This window comes from Haematobia irritans, chromosome 5, assembly GCF_050003625.1.
Source record: "Haematobia irritans isolate KBUSLIRL chromosome 5, ASM5000362v1, whole genome shotgun sequence".
NCBI classification, from domain to species: Eukaryota; Metazoa; Arthropoda; class Insecta; order Diptera; family Muscidae; genus Haematobia; species Haematobia irritans.
In genome coordinates, this window is record NC_134401.1 from 144759091 (window position 1) to 144778376 (window position 19286).

Here is a 19286-nt window from a genome sequence, read left to right on the forward strand (position 1 = left end):
TGTGTGGTTGACGTTGCTGTTGTTTTAGTTTTGCGATTGTTGTTATTATTGTAATGACTCTGAGTGGGAAGTGGGACAAATGCATTTTTAGAAGCTGTCATACTAGTATTTGGCAAAAAGCTACAAGAAATAAAATATAATGCATAGCAAAAGACCAAAGAAGAAGAAGAAGCGAACAGCGACTAGTGCACAAACACAGATATCATCCACTTACTGCTCGCTTGCCACAGCAACAACGAAACGCGAAATGAAAAACTAGTGCAAATACATATTTTAGCAATTTAGTAGCATGCTTGTGTTGTAGTTATTGCTGTTGTTGTTGACTGTCAAGATGAGATGAAATTGCATTGGCATGTTTTGATGTTAATACCAGAATTAATGAAAATTTGAAACAAATATACCACACACTAACTACATACATATCCGTATAATTATGAAAAACTAGAAAGATATCTTCGGTGGCATACTAGTCATTTACATTAATAAAAAAACCTAAGGAAACACTTTCAAAAGAAACGACAAAACAGAAGCAAATGCATAAGTGGTACTGAACTATAAGATTGTTTTGCGTGCTTTTTGTTCCATCGAACGTAAGCAAGAAGTGCGTGCATGAATTATGATTCACAAATTTCGAGGAAAACTAATAGAAGAGGCCAATCAAAGCAAAGTTTTATGATTGATTTCTAATCAAATTCACATACACCCAGCTATATGTAAGTGACGCAATTTTGCCATACACAGAAAAAAATATCACCAAAATATTTCCAATTAAAAAGTTAATTGAAGTTGAAAATTTTTTCAATTAATAAATTAATTGATACAATTAACTTTTTAATCATGATAGAAACATTAAGTTAATTAAGTCAATGATGGAAAATTTTAAAATTTTTAATTAAAAAAATAATTGATACAATTAACTTTTTAATCAAATTCGGAAGACTAATTCAGTTAAAAAAAGTGCTGATTTTTTTTTAAATTTTTAATTAAAAATGTATTTCAAACAATCATTTGTTAATCCAAATAAAAACTCTAAGCCAATTCAGAAAGTAATTAAAAATAGTTACCTTTTTTAATTGATAAATTGATTGAATTTTGCAATCAACATCAATTAAATTTTTAATTTAATTTTAATTTGCTGAAAAAATCAATTAATTTTTTAATCAAGAATTTTTTCTATGCCCAATTAAAACTGTGATTGATACTATCATTTTCGTGATTGAAGACATTTCAATTAAAAAATTAATTGGATCAATTAATTTGGTGATTGAATCAGAAAAATTTTTTTGTGTGTATGTAACGTTTGTTGTTACTTTTAATATATATTTTTATATATCGCAAATTATACGAACTTCTTATAATTCGACTTTCATAATTCGATACACAAGCCAATCTCACCAATAAACTACACACTGACTGGACCACTCTTTGAAAATAATTAGGAAGTTTAATTTCCAAACCCAAAAAAAATTGAACCCACCATGGAAGGAAATGTAGATTTATTTTTGAAAATTTTAACTAAAATAGTTTTCTAATTGCAACATGTTAAAAATAAGTAAAAAAAATATATTAAAATTAATAAATATTTTTCTGTTGTTTAAGAAAATTTCATATGTAAGCATGGGTTACACGATGAACGAAATTTCTAGGCATATGGCATAAAATATTTTGTAGTTTGAATTGACAACACTTCGTGTCATCTACCCTGTTTAAATATTAAATTTTCTAACACAAAAAAGTGAACCCTCTGGGGGCCCTAAATCCAATTTTTTCAGTTCATGGAATTATTATTTTTTGAGAAAGATTCCTGAAAATTTGACGTACTTTATTTAAATTAACTAAAAAAGGGAAAACTGTACACAAATTAATCATAAAATTTTACTAAATTCGTATTTCCCACAAAATAGTTCACGAATACGCCTATCTTGAACTTCGTATGAAGGTAAAGACATTCAATTTTGAAGTAATTTTTTTCTTTCTTTCAAACTAGAATTTTTTATGGATTGAAAAACAAAGTAATTATGTTTAATAAATTTGCTTGCTTTTGTCGAAAATTATTTACCTCTTTTTGTGATATCGTCGTTTGTAATACAGTTTAATTAACATTTTCTAAAATTAACCCAAAATTTTTTTCCTGGTGGGTACACTGTTTTTTGAGTGTAAGAAGATCAAACGAATATATCAACATTCAAAAGTAAATATAATTGTCACCATTGATTTGGTACCCTATATATCCCATGGTCAATATTAATGGCTGCTGAACTCGTTATTGCTTCATTGGCAAGTTAACATTGAAAAATTTAATTGAAATTAACGTTAAAAATCCCAAACACGATCCTATATAGGTTTATGAAAATTAGGCTTTTCGAAACGTTCAAAAATGCATTTTGGCAAAGCCAAAAGTAGAAAAAGTCAATTTGATTCTGATCACAATTCCGACTTCATCCTTATCAGAACCTTACTCAGCACCATTTTGTACCAAATTCCATTATTATTTTTGTCACTTCCGAGAGATTCATGCGATTTACAATAAACTTGCGAAAAAAATTTATAGAAACCATTATTTCGCACATTGAAAGGTGTTTAGTTAGGTAACAGGGAGCGCTATTTAACAGGGAGCGATATGGAATTAAGTTGGTGGTTGCTGCTTGCTATTACAAAATTAACATTTTATTTCTCCTTGGGCAATTGATCTGCTACTCCTTTGTATATTTTAGGACCAATAATATGATCCGTGTTTGCGTTATAAACCCACACAAATAGTTTTAGTAAATAATTTCTTAATTCAGATTGCAAATAAGGCCATGCTATAAACGTCAGTTTTTCAACTCGAAAAAAAAAAACAAAGTACCACAAATGGAAAAAATTTCGCTAGTTTTTCGCATTTTTTTGGGTTTGTATGGAGTTTCAACGCGAAAACCGAACAGAGTACCGGCCTTTACAAAAAACGGCAGCATATCTTTAATTGTGTTTTATTTCTTGAAACCACCTATTTCTTGAACATATCACAAAAATCATTCCGTTTTTATACTCTAAAATATGTGGCAATCCTATGCATTCGACAAGAGTCTCTATGATGTTTTATTTTTCCTATTGTAAAACCCCTTTCTGAAGTTTATTCACCATACCCCCATTACATTCATCTCTAGGAATCGTTGTCAAGCCACTCAATATAGGACCCAACACACATGTATCCATGTCTGTGTGTACCTTTTATTGCCCCCATAAAACAATAATAAAAAAACACAACATAAACTAAATCTAACTAAAACCGTATGTATATTTGTGTGTATAAAAATGTCGGATACATATGTGAGAACGTTCGTATCTCACTCTCTCATACTTCTTCATAAACTCAATTAAAAGTGATAAAAACAAAAACTTAAATTGCCCAACATTAAAAACAAACTACAGGGGAATTAATTAAGATGAAATAACAATAAACCAAAAACACAGAATAAAAAAGGAGTACAGAAACTTGTCATTAGTCATAATAGATGAGAAAATACCCTACCTTATCATACTACAGTGAGACTGACATTGCCATGTTAAAGTACTGCAATAGAAATTCGTTCTTCTATGGCAGTATTTTTTATATAAAATATTGAACAAAGCTATTTTGCACTAAATAAGTCTTCTCGGAAGTTGGGAGGCTATATTAAAATTTTTGAACTTGATTTGCATATACATTATTTTGGTTAAAATTTGAGTGGTATTAATAAAATCAGAGGATTTATCCATATAGGGACTACATCAAAAATTTAACGTTACGAAAAATATTTTGAGTATTAAATTTTGAAGGAAATAGAGTACCCACTCCAAAGTAAGTGATAAACATAAACACTTTGTTCCTTTCGTTTCAAAAACTTCCAACTGTAGTACACACACAGAAAAATAATTATTTTGTTTTAATTTATTCTTAAAATGTTGTAAGATATTTCCCCAGCCCAATAAGATGACTTTGTCATTCCGTTAGTAACACATCGAAATATTAGCAGAAGACCCCATAAAGTACACATATACTGTGTCGTAGTGCAATTCTGAGTCGATCTAGCGATGTCAATCTGTGGAAGTCACGCTAACTTCCGAACGAAACAAGCTATCGACTTGAAACTTGGCATAAGTAGTTTTTATTGATGTAGATCGGATGCTATTGCAAATGGGCCATATAGGACCACTTTTACGTATAGCCTCCATATAAACCGACCTCCAGATTAGGCTTGCGAAGCCTATTAGATCAACAAATTTCATCCGATCCGGTTGAAATTTGGTACTTGGTGTATGTCTATACCCTCTATCAGCCACGCAACAATTGGTCCATGTCGGTGCATAATTATATATAGCCCCCGTATGAACCGATATCCAGATTTTGATTGCAAATCCTGTTGGGCGAGCTAATTTGAACCGATCCGGTTGAAATTTGGCACATAGTGTTAGTATATGGCCACTAACACCCATGTTAAAATTGGTTCATATCGGACCATAATTATTTATTTCTCCCTTATAAACCCATCCCATATTTGGCTTGCAGAACCTCTTGCAGGCGCAAATTTCACCAGATCCGCCTAAAATTTGGAACGTAGTGTTAGTATATGGTCTCTAACACCCATGCCAATATTGGTTCATGTCGAACCATAATCGAACTATATCACCCATATTAACCGATTCCCAGATTTGATCTTCAGAGGTATCTGGAGATGCAAATTTCATCTGATCCTGTTGAAATTTTGTACGTGATGTAAATATATGGCTTCTAACCACTCATGAAAACATTGGTATATATCGGTTCATAGTTACATAGATCCCCCATTTAAACCGAACCCCATATTTCACCTCTGGCTCTCTATTTTTCGCGGAAAATTTGTTTCAAATCGGTTAGTAATTATTTATACAGTCCTCTATTATACCGGTAAAGAACTGTATTGGACTAACTTCATGTGGACTGTTACAATTGACAAGACAATGTAATTAGGCTACCATGCCATTGGCGAGTGTTACCATAACCTAAATAATGCGATTGTGGATGATAGCCTTTAGTAGAAGTTTCTAAGCAATCCATGGTGGAAGGTACATAAATTTAGTCCTGACCGAACATACAGCCGTATATACTTGTGCTTTATTACTAGTATGTCTCAAATTTATGAACTAAATGCCTGTAAAATTTCAATGACCTTACAAATAAGTTCAATGCTAATTAAAGAAGAAAAGTAAGAATGAACTATGTTACAACGTTAAAAATCCAAAAATTTTAGTAAATTTTCGTTAATTTAATTAATCTCAAAATACAATAATAAATTGAAATACAATTTAGTTCCATATTTGCACGACATTCTTTATTTTTCCATAGCATAAATTACTTTTTTTCTGTGCACGATACTATAAAGTAGTTCCGAATTTCCTAAAACTTGTAAATCTTCAACTTCGTTAGGCGCTTAGGACATTTTTACATATTCTAACTCAATTTTTTTTCTTGAAAAAACGAAATGTTCTTAAGCCTTTGGAAAAAAAATTATGTCTATAAAATTTCTTGAATATGCCGAAAAATATTTAATTACTTCGTGATACTTTCACTTTTTATTGAGTGTAAGGGTGGAAAAAAAGTATGTGCGTGATGATAAATTCCGAATTTAGTTAGCAAAGACACAAACCATTTTTTTTGCAGAGCTCTGTTAATCAGTTAAACAGAGCTTCATAAAGGAGATAACAGAGTACTGTAACGAGTTAACAGAGGTATTTTCTGCCCTAACCAATGATAGATTTATTCTTTGATCGCCAGGAAAAATATTAAATGGTCTTCCTGACCATTTTACTTTATCTAAAATTAAACCACCCACTTGTGGCATTATCATTCACAGCTACATTCACACATATGTCTCAAAATTTTGCAGAAAATTGAGTTTTTCGGCACAATTTTTTTAGGAGGATGGGACTCACGTGCCCATACCCCATATGAAAGAGCTTGAAGAGCTCTATCGATATTAGAAAGAATTTTTTAGATCCGCCGGTCAGTTTTGGAGAAAAATAAAATTCTTTATAAAATTCTGGACAGGATGCCTCCAGTGGCCTCTGTGGCAGATCTGACCGGCGGATCTAGGTTAGGTTAGGTTAGGTTATGTGGCAGCCCGATGTATCAGACTCACTTAGACTATTCAGTCCATTGTGATACCACAGTGGTGAACTTCTCTCTTATCACTGAGTGCTGCCCGATTCCATGTTAAGCTCAATGACAAGGGACCTACTTTTTATAGCCGAGTCCGAACGGCGTTCCACATTCCAGTGAAACCACTTAGAGTGGGTACTGAGGTGGGATAATCCACCGCTGAAAAACTTTTTGGTGTTCGGTCGTAGCAGGAATCGAACCCACGACCTTGTTTATGCAAGGCGGGCATGCTAACCATTGCACCACGGTGGCTCCCGGCGGATCTAAAAAATTCTATCAAATATCGATAGAGCTCTTAAGCTCTTATGTGTGTGAAAATAAATTATAATGGATCTCGTTATAAAATTACAAAATGAGCGCCCCCTATATGTCAAATTTGGAACTAAAGTTACATTATAATGGATTTATGGTCAAAAAATAATTGTAATAAAATGCACAAAACGCGCAAATTAGTTAAGATAATATATCAAATTGTATAATATAGGTCGAACTCTATCCAAAAAGGTGTTCCAATACTCCATAACAATCATTGGTATGGAGATATAGTACCTTTTATACCTTGTGTCTCAGAAAGCAAACAAACAAGTGTGGGCTGTCAAAACCTACGGGGACTGGAAGTAGAAATCCAGATCTACTCAAGAACACAAACCTTGTGTTCCAGACCCGCTGGGGAGCCGAGATATTGACCACATTGTGTTATGGGCCACTCATCCTGGAGAGAAATTTTCAAATTTCATCCAAATAGAAATATGTGGGCTGTCAAAACCTACGGGAAATGGAAGTAGAAATCTAGATCTACTCAAAAACACAAACCTTGTGTTCCAGACCCGCTGGGGAGCCGAGATATTGACCACATTGTGTTATGGGCCACTCATCCTGGAGAGAAATTTTCAAATTTCATCCAAATGGAAATATGTGGGCTGTCAAAACCTACGGGAAATGGAAGTAGAAATCTAGATCTACTCAAAAACACAAACCTTGTGTTCCAGACCCGCTGGGGAACCGAGATAGTGACCACTTTGCGTTATGGGCCACTCATCCTGGAGAGAAATTTTCAAATTTCATCCAAATGGAAATATGTGGGCTGTCAAAACCTACGGGAAATGGAAGTAGAAATCTAGATCTACTCAAAAACACAAACCTTGTGTTCCAGACCCGCTGGGGAGCTGAGATATTGGCCACTTTGCGTTATGGGCCACTCATCCTGGAAAGAAATTTCCAAATTTCTTCCAAAGGGAAATATGTGGGCTGACCAAATTAACGTGGAATGGAAGTAGAAACCGAGATCTACTCAAAAACACAAACCTTGTGTTCCAGACCCGCTGGGGAGCCGAGATATTGGCCACTTTGTGTTATGGGCCACTCATCCTGGAAAGAAATTTCCAAAGTTCTTCCAAAGGGAAATATGTGGGCTGACAAAATTAACGTGGAATGGAAATAGAATCCGAGATCTACTCAAGCACATAACTCATGTGTTCCAGACCCGCTGGGGAGCCGAGATATTGGCCATTTTGTGTTATGGGTCAGTCATCCTGGAAAGAAATTTCCAAATTTCTTCCAAATGGAAATATGTGGGCTGACCAAACCAATGTGGAATGGAAGTAGAAACCGAGATCTACTCAAGCACATAACTCATGTGTTCCAGACCCGCTGCTGACCCGAGATATTGGCCATTTTGTGTTATGGGTCACTCATCCTGGAAAGAAATTTCCAAATTTCTTCCAAATGGAAATATGTGGGCTGACCATACCAACGTGGAATGAAAGTAGAAACTGAGAGCTACTCAAGCACATAACTCATGTGTTCCACACCCGCTGGGGAGCCGAGATATTGGACATTTTGTGTTATGGGCCACTTATCTTGGAAAGAAATTTCCAAATTTCTTCCAAAGGGAAATATGTGGGCTGACCAAACTAACGTGGAATGGAAGTAGAAACCGAGATCTACTCAAAAACACAAACCTTGTGTTCCAGACCCGTTGGGGACCCGAGATATTGGCCACTTTGTGTTATGGGCCACTTATCCTGGAAAGAAATTTCCAAATTTCTTCCAAAGGGAAATATGTGGGCTGACCAAATTAACGTGGAATGGAAGTAGAAACCGAGATCTACTCAAAAACACAAACTTTGTGGGCTCCAGACCCACTGGGGAGCCGAGATATTATTCACTTTGTGCAACTAGCGGGACTTTTGACCTTAGTGTAAAATCTCAAAAATGAAACTTTTTGAAAATGTTTAAAACAATATATTTTTATCTCCTTTACGTACTTTTTGTGAATATATTTTTTGTCGACAGGTATTAATTACATATTGATTTAATATATTAAATTTGTTTATGAAATAAAAAGTTATTAACGAGACAATATACCATAACAAAATTTCAAATTATACTTTTTATATATTCCATTGATCAATTTAAAAATTGTACAATATTGTTAATGCGTATTTAATGTAATATATTGAATTTGTTTTAAACTTTGAGTTTTTTTTAATTGTAATGCATGATATCGTACAAGAAATGTGGCTAAAATTGCTTAAATCGAAGTACAGTCTTATTAAGGTTTCTTAAATTGAAGTACAATCTTATTCACTTTCTTAAATCGAAGTACTGTGTTATTGAATTATTTTCTCTAACGTTTTTAGAGTTTTTTGCTAAGAGCAACGACTAAACCAACAAGTAATAAAAAAAGAATTTCGAGGGAATGGAGAATATTGAACACTTCCATAAACATTAAAATTATATTTGAATACAATTTGAAATCATTCAATTAAATTATTGAAGAAATTTGGAAATTTCTTTCCAGGATGAGAGGCCCATAACATAATGTGGTCAATATCTCGGCTCCCCAGCGGGTCTGGAACACAAGGTTTGGGTTTTTGAGTAGATCTAGATTTCTACTTTCATTTCCCGTTGGTTTTGTCAGCCCACATATTTCCATTTGGATGAAATTTGGAAATTTCTTTCCAGGATGAGTGGCCCATAACACAAAGTGGCCAATATCTCGGCTCCCCAGCGGGTCTGGAACACAAGGTTTGTGTTTTTGAGTAGATCTCGGTTTCTACTTCCATTCCACGTTAATTTGGTCAGCCCACATATTTCCCTTTGGAAGAAATTTGGAAATTTCTTTCCAGGATGAGTGGCCCATAACGCAAAGTGGCCAATATCTCAGCTCCCCAGCGGGTCTGGAACACAAGGTTTGTGTTTTTGAGTAGATCTAGATTTCTACTTCCATTTCCCGTAGGTTTTGACAGCCCACATATTTCCATTTGGATGAAATTTGAAAATTTCTCTCCAGGATGAGTGGCCCATAACGCAAAGTGGTCACTATCTCGGTTCCCCAGCGGGTCTGGAACACAAGGTTTGTGTTTTTGAGTAGATCTAGATTTCTACTTCCATTTCCCGTAGGTTTTGACAGCCCACATATTTCCATTTGGATGAAATTTGAAAATTTCTCTCCAGGATGAGTGGCCCATAACACAATGTGGTCAATATCTCGGCTCCCCAGCGGGTCTGGAACACAAGGTTTGTGTTTTTGAGTAGATCTAGATTTCTACTTCCATTTCCCGTAGGTTTTGACAGCCCACATATTTCTATTTGGATGAAATTTGAAAATTTCTCTCCAGGATGAGTGGCCCATAACACAATGTGGTCAATATCTCGGCTCCCCAGCGGGTCTGGAACACAAGGTTTGTGTTCTTGAGTAGATCTGGATTTCTACTTCCAGTCCCCGTAGGTTTTGACAGCCCACACTTGTTTGTTTGCTTTCTGAGACACAAGGTATAAAAGGTACTATATCTCCATACCAATGATTGTTATGGAGTATTGGAACACCTTTTTGGATAGAGTTCGACCTATATTATACAATTTGATATATTATCTTAACTAATTTGCGCGTTTTGTGCATTTTATTACAATTATTTTTTGACCATAAATCCATTATAATGTAACTTTAGTTCCAAATTTGACATATAGGGGGCGCTCATTTTGTAATTTTATAACGAGATCCATTATAATTTATTTTCACACACATAAGAGCTTAAGAGCTCTATCGATATTTGATAGAATTTTTTAGATCCGCCGGGAGCCACCGTGGTGCAATGGTTAGCATGCCCGCCTTGCATAAACAAGGTCGTGGGTTCGATTCCTGCTACGACCGAACACCAAAAAGTTTTTCAGCGGTGGATTATCCCACCTCAGTACCCACTCTAAGTGGTTTCACTGGAATGTGGAACGCCGTTCGGACTCGGCTATAAAAAGTAGGTCCCTTGTCATTGAGCTTAACATGGAATCGGGCAGCACTCAGTGATAAGAGAGAAGTTCACCACTGTGGTATCACAATGGACTGAATAGTCTAAGTGAGTCTGATACATCGGGCTGCCACATAACCTAACCTAACCTAACCTAGATCCGCCGGTCAGATCTGCCACAGAGGCCACTGGAGGCATCCTGTCCAGAATTTTATAAAGAATTTTATTTTTCTCCAAAACTGACCGGCGGATCTAAAAAATTCTTTCTAATATCGATAGAGCTCTTCAAGCTCTTTCATATGGGGTATGGGCACGTGAGTCCCATCCTCCTAAAAAAATTGTGCCGAAAAACTCAATTTTCTGCAAAATTTTGAGACATATGTGTGAATGTAGCTGTAAATGATAATGCCACAAGTGGGTGGTTTAATTTTAGATAAAGTAAAATGGTCAGGAAGACAATTTAATATTTTTCCTGCTGATCAAAAAATAAATCTATCATTGGTTAGGGCAGAAAATACCTCTGTTAACTCGTTACAGTGCTCTGTTATATCCTTTATGAAGCTCTGTTAACTAATTAACAGAGCTCTGCAAAAAAAATGGTTTGTATCTGTGCTAACTAAATTCGGAATTTATCTTCACGCGCATAAAAAAAGTCCGCTGTTAACCTGATGAAAAAATTAATTCATGTTTAAGGTGGGTATTAAGTTCAAGTTTAGCCGCTAAAATCGCCATTTTCACGATTACTTTTCTTAATTAATCCTCTTTAAGGAATACAAACTTTGTGAATATTCGCTTTGTGCTATTCCCCATCAAGTTATAATAAAATAATTAACAAATATGTATAATTTTATGCCTTTTTTACTGATTTAGTTTTTACTTTAGCAATTTTAGCGGCTACACTCGATCTTAATACCCACCTTTATTGCGAAACGATTATTTTGTTTCAGTTTGTTTTATAATTTTTTAAGAAATTTTCTCCAACAAAAAATTTTTTAAAATATGTGGAAATTTTCTATATTGCAAACAACTACTAAAAATTTTATTAACATGGGTATAAATTACAATGACCGTACAAATAAGTTCAATGCTTTTTTAAAAAAAGTGTAATAATGAACAACCGCGTGGTAAATATGGTATTAATTTGGAGCCAATATTTTTTTTTACTTTTGGTTCATTTTTGTTTTCGTTGGAAAGAAGTTAAAAATTCAAAAATTTCGGTAAATTCTATTTTTTCTTTTTTTAACTAGGCATTATGGAAATTTCAAAAAATTAGTGCAACTTAGTTCAATTTTCGCCAGAGGTTGTCCATTCCTCCCCCCAAAACTCTTGTATCTTGTATATGCAGTATGTACCTATTTCCCCATATCCTTAGCCATATTAGTCTAAAATCTAATGTAGTCGCATACTGATCTACTTAGTTTTTCTTGTAAGCAATACACAGTGGTATCTAAAGTTGCATCGAACATTCTCACCTGTATTTGTTTCATTTTTTATAAGCAATAAATACACCCAGAAAAAAGTGCCTTCGAAACTAAAGGAAAAATTTTTCATCAATATAGTTTATCCATTTTATTTCCATTAAGGTAAATTTTTGTGAGAAATAATAAAATTTACTCGTTTCAATAAAAAAATCCTAAACTGTAAGCAGTTAGGAATAGTTCATTAACTAGAACAAGGCATGGAATTTTACTCATACTATTTTCTTCGCTGGGTATAAGAATTTACTACTGAACAAGAAAATTTTATTCACCGATAACAAAGCATTCGTAAAAATAAACAAAAACCGAACTAAAACCAAGTTTCCTCAAAATTAGTAAAATTTCTTATAAAATGATAATTGCGACTTCCTTTATAATAGAAAGTTTTTCATACATACGAACAACACTTGGCATAGAAAAATATTTTAGTTCATTCGTACTAAGAAGTATGCAATCCTTTCACAACTTAAGGAAACACACTTGTTAGAATATAGGAAATTTTCCTATATTTTTATTGTCTACCTGTAATCGATACCTGTCATCGTTTGTGTTTGCGCGTGGGTGTAATCGATATGTTTGCGCGTGGGTTGTTTTTTTAGTTGGAATCGCGTTGTTGTGGTAAAATAATATAATAAATAACAAATAAAACATATAAAATATTTATTATTTTAAATTAGTGAGAAAAATTTTCTTTTTTTTGAAAATAAATCTATCAATGTTTGTGATGGTATATAAAGAAAGAAAACACCAGCAGAATAACAACCCTTTCATGTGTCTTCATATTGGAATCTTCAATTATCAGGTAATATTCAGTGACGCTAACCTTTTGTCACAAAAATGGTTTATGATTTTTTATATTTGTAGGTATTGAAATTGTAAAAGGAGGACAAAATCGTTAGGCAGCAACTTATTAAAAGTGAAAAGTACAAAAGAAGAAAAAGTGCGGTTTACAGTTGATAATTTCACATGGAAATTGGAAATAGTGGAATAATAAACTAATATTTCAATAACAGTCGATGCCGTTGATTCTTAATAAATGTATTCAATATATTAATAAAACATGTCTTTTATTGAAGATAAAATTGCTTATATAAATAAATAAAATTGTATTTAAAAACGAAGGTAAGCAGTTCTAATTATGAAGTAAAAGTTTTACCACAAATATGTAAGATTTGTCCAAATGAATGAAAAAAGTTCAATAAAATCATTCCATATATGAATTCAATTCAGTTAAATTTTTTTCATTCTGTAGGATAGTGGTACATAAATATAGGAAAACGTTAACTAATATATGGAATCCATTATACCTAATTTCTACGAAAATCACATCGTTCAAACAAATAAAAATGTCTTTGGCGCTATACGAAGTTCAACTTTTTTCACAATGAGTTCATTTTAACTTAAAGAAGGGGTCACTTTTTTCTGGGTGTAGCTTTCTCAAAACAATTGGACCTTCTTGATCCCCTTTACACGAGATGCGAAGAAAACTATAGGATTTTCTATAAACAAAATGCCATAGTACACTTTTCCAGGTATTTCTGATAGGTCTATATCAACTTTCACTACTGCAGTTTATTTTAACAACGACAATAAATCAGCTGATACGTCAAAACATTACATGTCATGTTTCTGTCAATGATTAAAAGCAGGATCTCGTAATTTCTTTGCCAAACATAAAATTGCAGCAAAAAAAAACAGAAATGATGATGAAACTCTAATAAAAATTGTCTTCATTTGTTCCTTTGTTAAAAGAGCCTTTGTTGCATTGTTCGGTCGGTTGATATTACTAGACAAAAGGTATGTACAAATATCTCCTCCTCATGCCCAGCAGTATACATTTGTATGCACATATAAACTTATAAATATACAAACACACACACCCTCCCACAGACACCAATATATTTACATGGTAATAAAAAAAAGTAAAACTAAATATTTTCTCAAAATAAAAATAACAAACTTAGAAAAAGAACATAACAACAGACAAACAAGAAAAACAACCAAAAACATTGCCACCACACAACCATCGACGTATCCACCAGAAACAACAAGAACAATATGATGATGGCAAAAAAAGAAATAAAATACAAAATAACAAAAACAATAAAACGAAATTTTTACAACAATAACGACAGCATTAACAAAACAAATGAAAAAATCTATACAGGGATAGGGCGACAGGTAGTGAGTTTGGAGGGGGGCAGAAATGGCCAAATTTGTAAAGAATGTTTGTTAGCCCAAATGACAACGAACTGACTGTCAGTTCGACAGACAAACTTATCTATCTCACTGTCTTCACGACCCGTTATTTAGCCTAACTGACGATGGCGATCCAACTATTCATCTATCCATACATCCACCAACCAACTCTCTGAATGTCTGGTTAGATTTTTTATTGCAAAATAGAAAATAGCGCAAACTTGAGGATTGGGAATGAAGAAACCGCCAACCAACCCAGCCATCCAGTCAGCCAACCAACACTAATAGTGAGCGGCGAACGAATGAATGAGATTTAGAACGTTTTTAGGGTAAATAAGAGAAAAGCCCAGAACAAACCATGGGAGAATATTTGCGTTTTTCTGTTATGCACAAAATGTAAGTCTGCTGCTTGCATGAGACGACTAGATGGGGATTTCGTTGGGGCCGAATATGATAGCAAGAGTAGGGTGGGAGAGATTTGAAAAGCAACCCATCGTTACCAACCATTTATAACGGAAGTAAAGTAAGGTGTGTGTGAGAGTGAATGAGCGTTGAATGTGGCATGTTTTTCTTGTTGTTGGCGTTGCCAGTAGGTAGGCAGATAGGTGGGTAGATTGATGGACGAATGTTTTATGGAGGGTATTTTTGAAGGGGGGAAACAGGAATTCCATTTAATTTCACAAAAAGAGAGCAAGAGTTGTGAGAGGGTGCGGTAGATATGCATATTACATTATTATGAAACAAGAGAGAACGAGCGAATGAACGAAAGACCGAACATAACAAACATGAATTCGTGGGAGGGGGTGTTGTTGGGTGGTTTGGGTGTTTGTATCCAACAACCTTACATACATACAATTCATGTATCTCCCCACACTAACACACACACACTCACACAAGAACTACGTTGTACGTGTGCGTTTGTATTGTAGATGTTGGATAAAATGCTAGAAAGGTTATGTTGAGCGCGCAAGCTGCAAATAGGCAAAACCGGTAGGTTGGAGGAGACAGGTTCAGTGTAAGGGAGGTGGGGTTTAGTGAATGTACAAAAAATTGGATTTTAAAAGGCTTTAATTTCGAGTAGAAGGAAGAAAAGCATTGTACATAAATTTCCAAAAAAAACGACGACAACAACAACCACAACATTGAGAAAATAGCAAGAATATACAGAGGAAGTTAATTTAAATTAAAATTGGAAAGAACAAAATCTCTTAAAGCATTAAAATGAAATTATATGTGTTTTAAATTAAGGCAGCAGATATTAATGGAATACTAATGAAATTGCTGGCTATGAATATTGGCAATTCCTTTAATAATCTAATAATGAATACACAATTGAAATTAAGATATACAAAGGGTTCTACGACGAAATTTTATATTCGGTTATAAAATTCGACTTGGAACTTGACTTGGACTTGGATTCTCAAAACATTTGAATAGGCAATCCTGAGTTCAGTAATATTTATTTTCGACACTCCATACACATAGCTGTAGATTAATGTAAAGTAGAAAATCTCAAAGCCACACTACACACCCTTCTGAATATCCTGATTGTCTTCTGAAAGAAACCGGTCTTAATCGGAGATGACTCAAAATGCTCAACAATGACATTTACATTTATAATATTGTGAACATGCAATGGAGAAGAATTGGAACATGATAATATATCAAATAACCTATTGGCCTTATTGTCTCAGAATAAGTGTCCTCGTCGAGAAATTGTTAAAGTGGCAATGGAAAACCAAAACATGATACTGATATTAATTTATCTGGCGAAACATGCGTGAGTACGGCTTTTTATGAGTGAATTTGGGAGCGTACGTACTGAACCCAGACGCCGAATGTGGAAGTGCTAGTGACAAAGGTACGTTCCAAATAGCTCAGCATAAAAACGAGGGCGAATATAATATGACAATTGAGAACTTCATGGCGTGTCTCAGTGACATACTTCTCACTTTATTTTACACAAATTCCTTCAAAATTTGATCAACTCATTGATCAATTGCCTCTAAATTGCCGATAAACCAAATTAATATATAAATACATAAATTTTACAACATTTTACGATAAAATAAATAGAAAAAAATATTTTATCCATTGTCACATATTGGTTAGATATGGCTGTATCATCTCTCAATGCTGCTCCAAAATACCTAAGGTAGCACCCACATTGCAAAAATATGATATAGAATTTATACACTCGCCTTTTGATGGTTAAGGATAAGGATTCCAGTATTGCTATCATTTTAGGAGCCACCGTTGTACAATGGTTAGCATGCCCGCCTTGCATACAAAGGTTTTGCAGCGGTGGATTATCCCTCCTCAGCGTTTCAAAGCTTTTCTAAGTGGTTTCACTGCAATGTGGAACGCCGTTCGGACTCGGCTAGAATCGGGCAGCACTCAGTGATAAGAAATAAGTTCACCACTGTGGTATCACAATGGACTGAATAGTCTAAATGAGCCTGAAATATCGGGCTGCCACTATATCTACCTACCTACCTACACTTAAGACTTTTTGATTGACCTGTTATTTTTATCTATAAAATGAATTTGGCATTGCTGTTGTTGTTATAACGTTTATTGTCACACATCTACGATCTATTATGAGTCAAGTTTGTTTGTCAAGACAAGTTTACAATTATCATGAAACCTGCAAAAAAGATTATAATATTGTGTGTGAAACTTGGCACAAATAAAATTGAAAATTGAAAACAACCTTGACATTCCTAGGATTTGGACCCTCTAGATGGCGATGGTTGGCGGTTACTGCAAAAACAACTTAGGAGGTGCTCTTTTACCACGAGAAGTAATATTTCGTCACAGACAGGATCGTCGTCTCCACACGAAGATGGTCAAGGGCACACCGCGAAAACTACATCTTAAGTCAAAACCTGAGCTGCATAATTTACCAGAGACGAGCAACAAATTTGTTTATATGAAGTTCATAAGATTTCGTTGGGACTTGTCCCAAATAGCTGTGGCATTGTGCGGATAGCTTGACCAGGACGTCGAAAATAAGGTCGAGATATAATATTCCCAATAAGTTGGCTGAGTATAAGCAATATTCACATAATATGAGTGTTGACGACTGGCTTACATCTGGGGAGTGCAAAACAGATTAGATAACACGTAATTACTAATGATATGTAAGCTATGCCTCTTCCAATTCAGGATAAGTAGAAGATAATCCGGCTGATTTTAGTTGAATTGATTACTCTTAGATATTCTCCTTCTACAAACAACATTGGCCCCCATTATTTCAGGCTCACTTAGACTACCCATCGTTTGCTCCCGCATGTACTATTCAGAAACCAACGTTTAGTCTCCAAGGATATAGGCTTTATTTCTGTCATAGGTTAAGATCTATGATGGCCGACCGAGCTATGGCTGGGACGGCTTAAAACCTCTGACGCATGCAGGAATGATATGCAACAAAATGGTTGCTTTTAGTTTACAATCCATGTTGATTATCGGCAACTGTAAATTTCCCTAGAGGTTCGTAACTAGTAAGAGAAGGGATATCAGACTATATGATTCACCATTACTCGTGTTCGAGTCTGATATCAGTAGCGGAATCACACTACCCATTTTCCAGAGCTTTGATAATTGAGTCGACCAATTAAAAAGTCAGAAAGCCTATAAAGGTCATTGGACTGTTTAGCAAGACCATCCCATGTGGACCATTGACCAGTCTTGGGCAACCCCTTTAGATCCTGTTTCGTGTTAAGCATCCAAATAGGTCCATCAGTGGCAATTGGAGCGAAATTCTCGTTGGATGGTTTCTGGGGAAAGAACAATACCAGAGTTCAGGGTTCTGCTCTATCCCCGCTCATACTAGAAGTACACGTTAAAGCTCCCCGGGATGATACTCCTACTAATAAACCTTAAGTCACAACTTTAGTGCAATGGTTGGAATGCTAGACTTGCATACAAATGAATAATTCATGGTGTTTGGCTAAATTTCAACTATTTCCGGAAAGTTGTTCTGACAATTTCTAAGCTTCTCTTAACATAGTGGTACCAACTCCTTCGAACATGTCTATCAAAATGTTTCAGTTTATCATTGAGTTTAAGTAAGAGCACTCATATATGAGAGAAAATGAAGCCTCCTGCGCGTGTAACTATAGGTATCGAAAATATCTTATATAGGCAGCATGAAGTTATTATTTTTCCTATCCTCCACTGTCACTTGCTATCAAATCCTATTATGGAGAATCCATTAGATGCTCCCAAGCGCCGATTAACATTTGTCCAATATTTTAATGACCTATAATTGCCCTATAAAACAATCATAAAAGCCAGTATCGTGTGCGACGATCTATAACTATGATCTAGCCTAATTAAAAGTTTACTTCATTAAATACAAAAACCGAATAAAGTACCAGCTTTAGTCCGTTATCATGATCAGTTTTCGAATTGAAATCACACTATTATCGCCGTTACTTAATAAATATTTTTATTATTTAATTAATTAAAATATTTGCTTCAAATCGAACTAGTATTTTAATAAAGCAAAAAAAACCTAGTACCGGCCTTTCAATAAAAAGCTACTAAAACCTTTTTAGTTTTGTTTGAAATATCATCATGTTGTATTTTATATGTAAGTTCCAGCATAAAAAAAATAATATTTTACTTTCGTGCTCAATTTCACAACTGGTTAAATGTACTGTTTTTATTTTGCATATTTAAAATGTCAAACTTGTTTATAGACGATCTCTTTTTTCTCTCCAGCTAAAATTTCATATTTGTTTACATTTTACTCCAGGGACATACTGGCAAATATTATTTGTTCATGGCAGCAGTAGCGCGGTCATAAACTTTAAAATAACCGACGTCATCTTATTAAACGTTTACAACAATAAAACTAGTGTTGTTGTTGCTGTTGTTCACATAAAAATGCTAAAATACTGGTTCTAACTGCTGCCGACGATGTCCCAAATACCACCTCACACTCACTAAGTCACTTACTCGCTCGAATTGAATGAGAGTAAATTAGATAAACGTTGTAAACAAACACGACAAACGATATGACGAGGGACGGACGGACAGACAACAAACGACGACGATCTATTTAATTAAAGCATTTCTTGCTGGTTTGTTGTTGTTGTTGTTTCTTTTGTTCTTTTTCAACAATATTTATCTTAACTGTACTCCTCCTCTTCACACACAATTCTCACAAAACTACTATGCGCTCAATATACACTCACA

General features: G+C 34.5%; 1 protein-coding gene and 1 long non-coding RNA gene across 2 annotated transcripts in view; one reads left to right on the plus strand and one right to left on the minus strand.

The window, feature by feature from the left end:
* LOC142241606 (uncharacterized) overlaps positions 1–19286 on the minus strand; it is a 44499-nt gene that overhangs the window by 23155 nt on the left and 2058 nt on the right. The window lies entirely within an intron of this gene.
* Positions 12604–12932, plus strand: LOC142237577 (uncharacterized). Its single transcript, XR_012722514.1, has 2 exons — positions 12604–12684; positions 12747–12932. It is a non-coding gene; the product is annotated as an uncharacterized LOC142237577 (long non-coding RNA).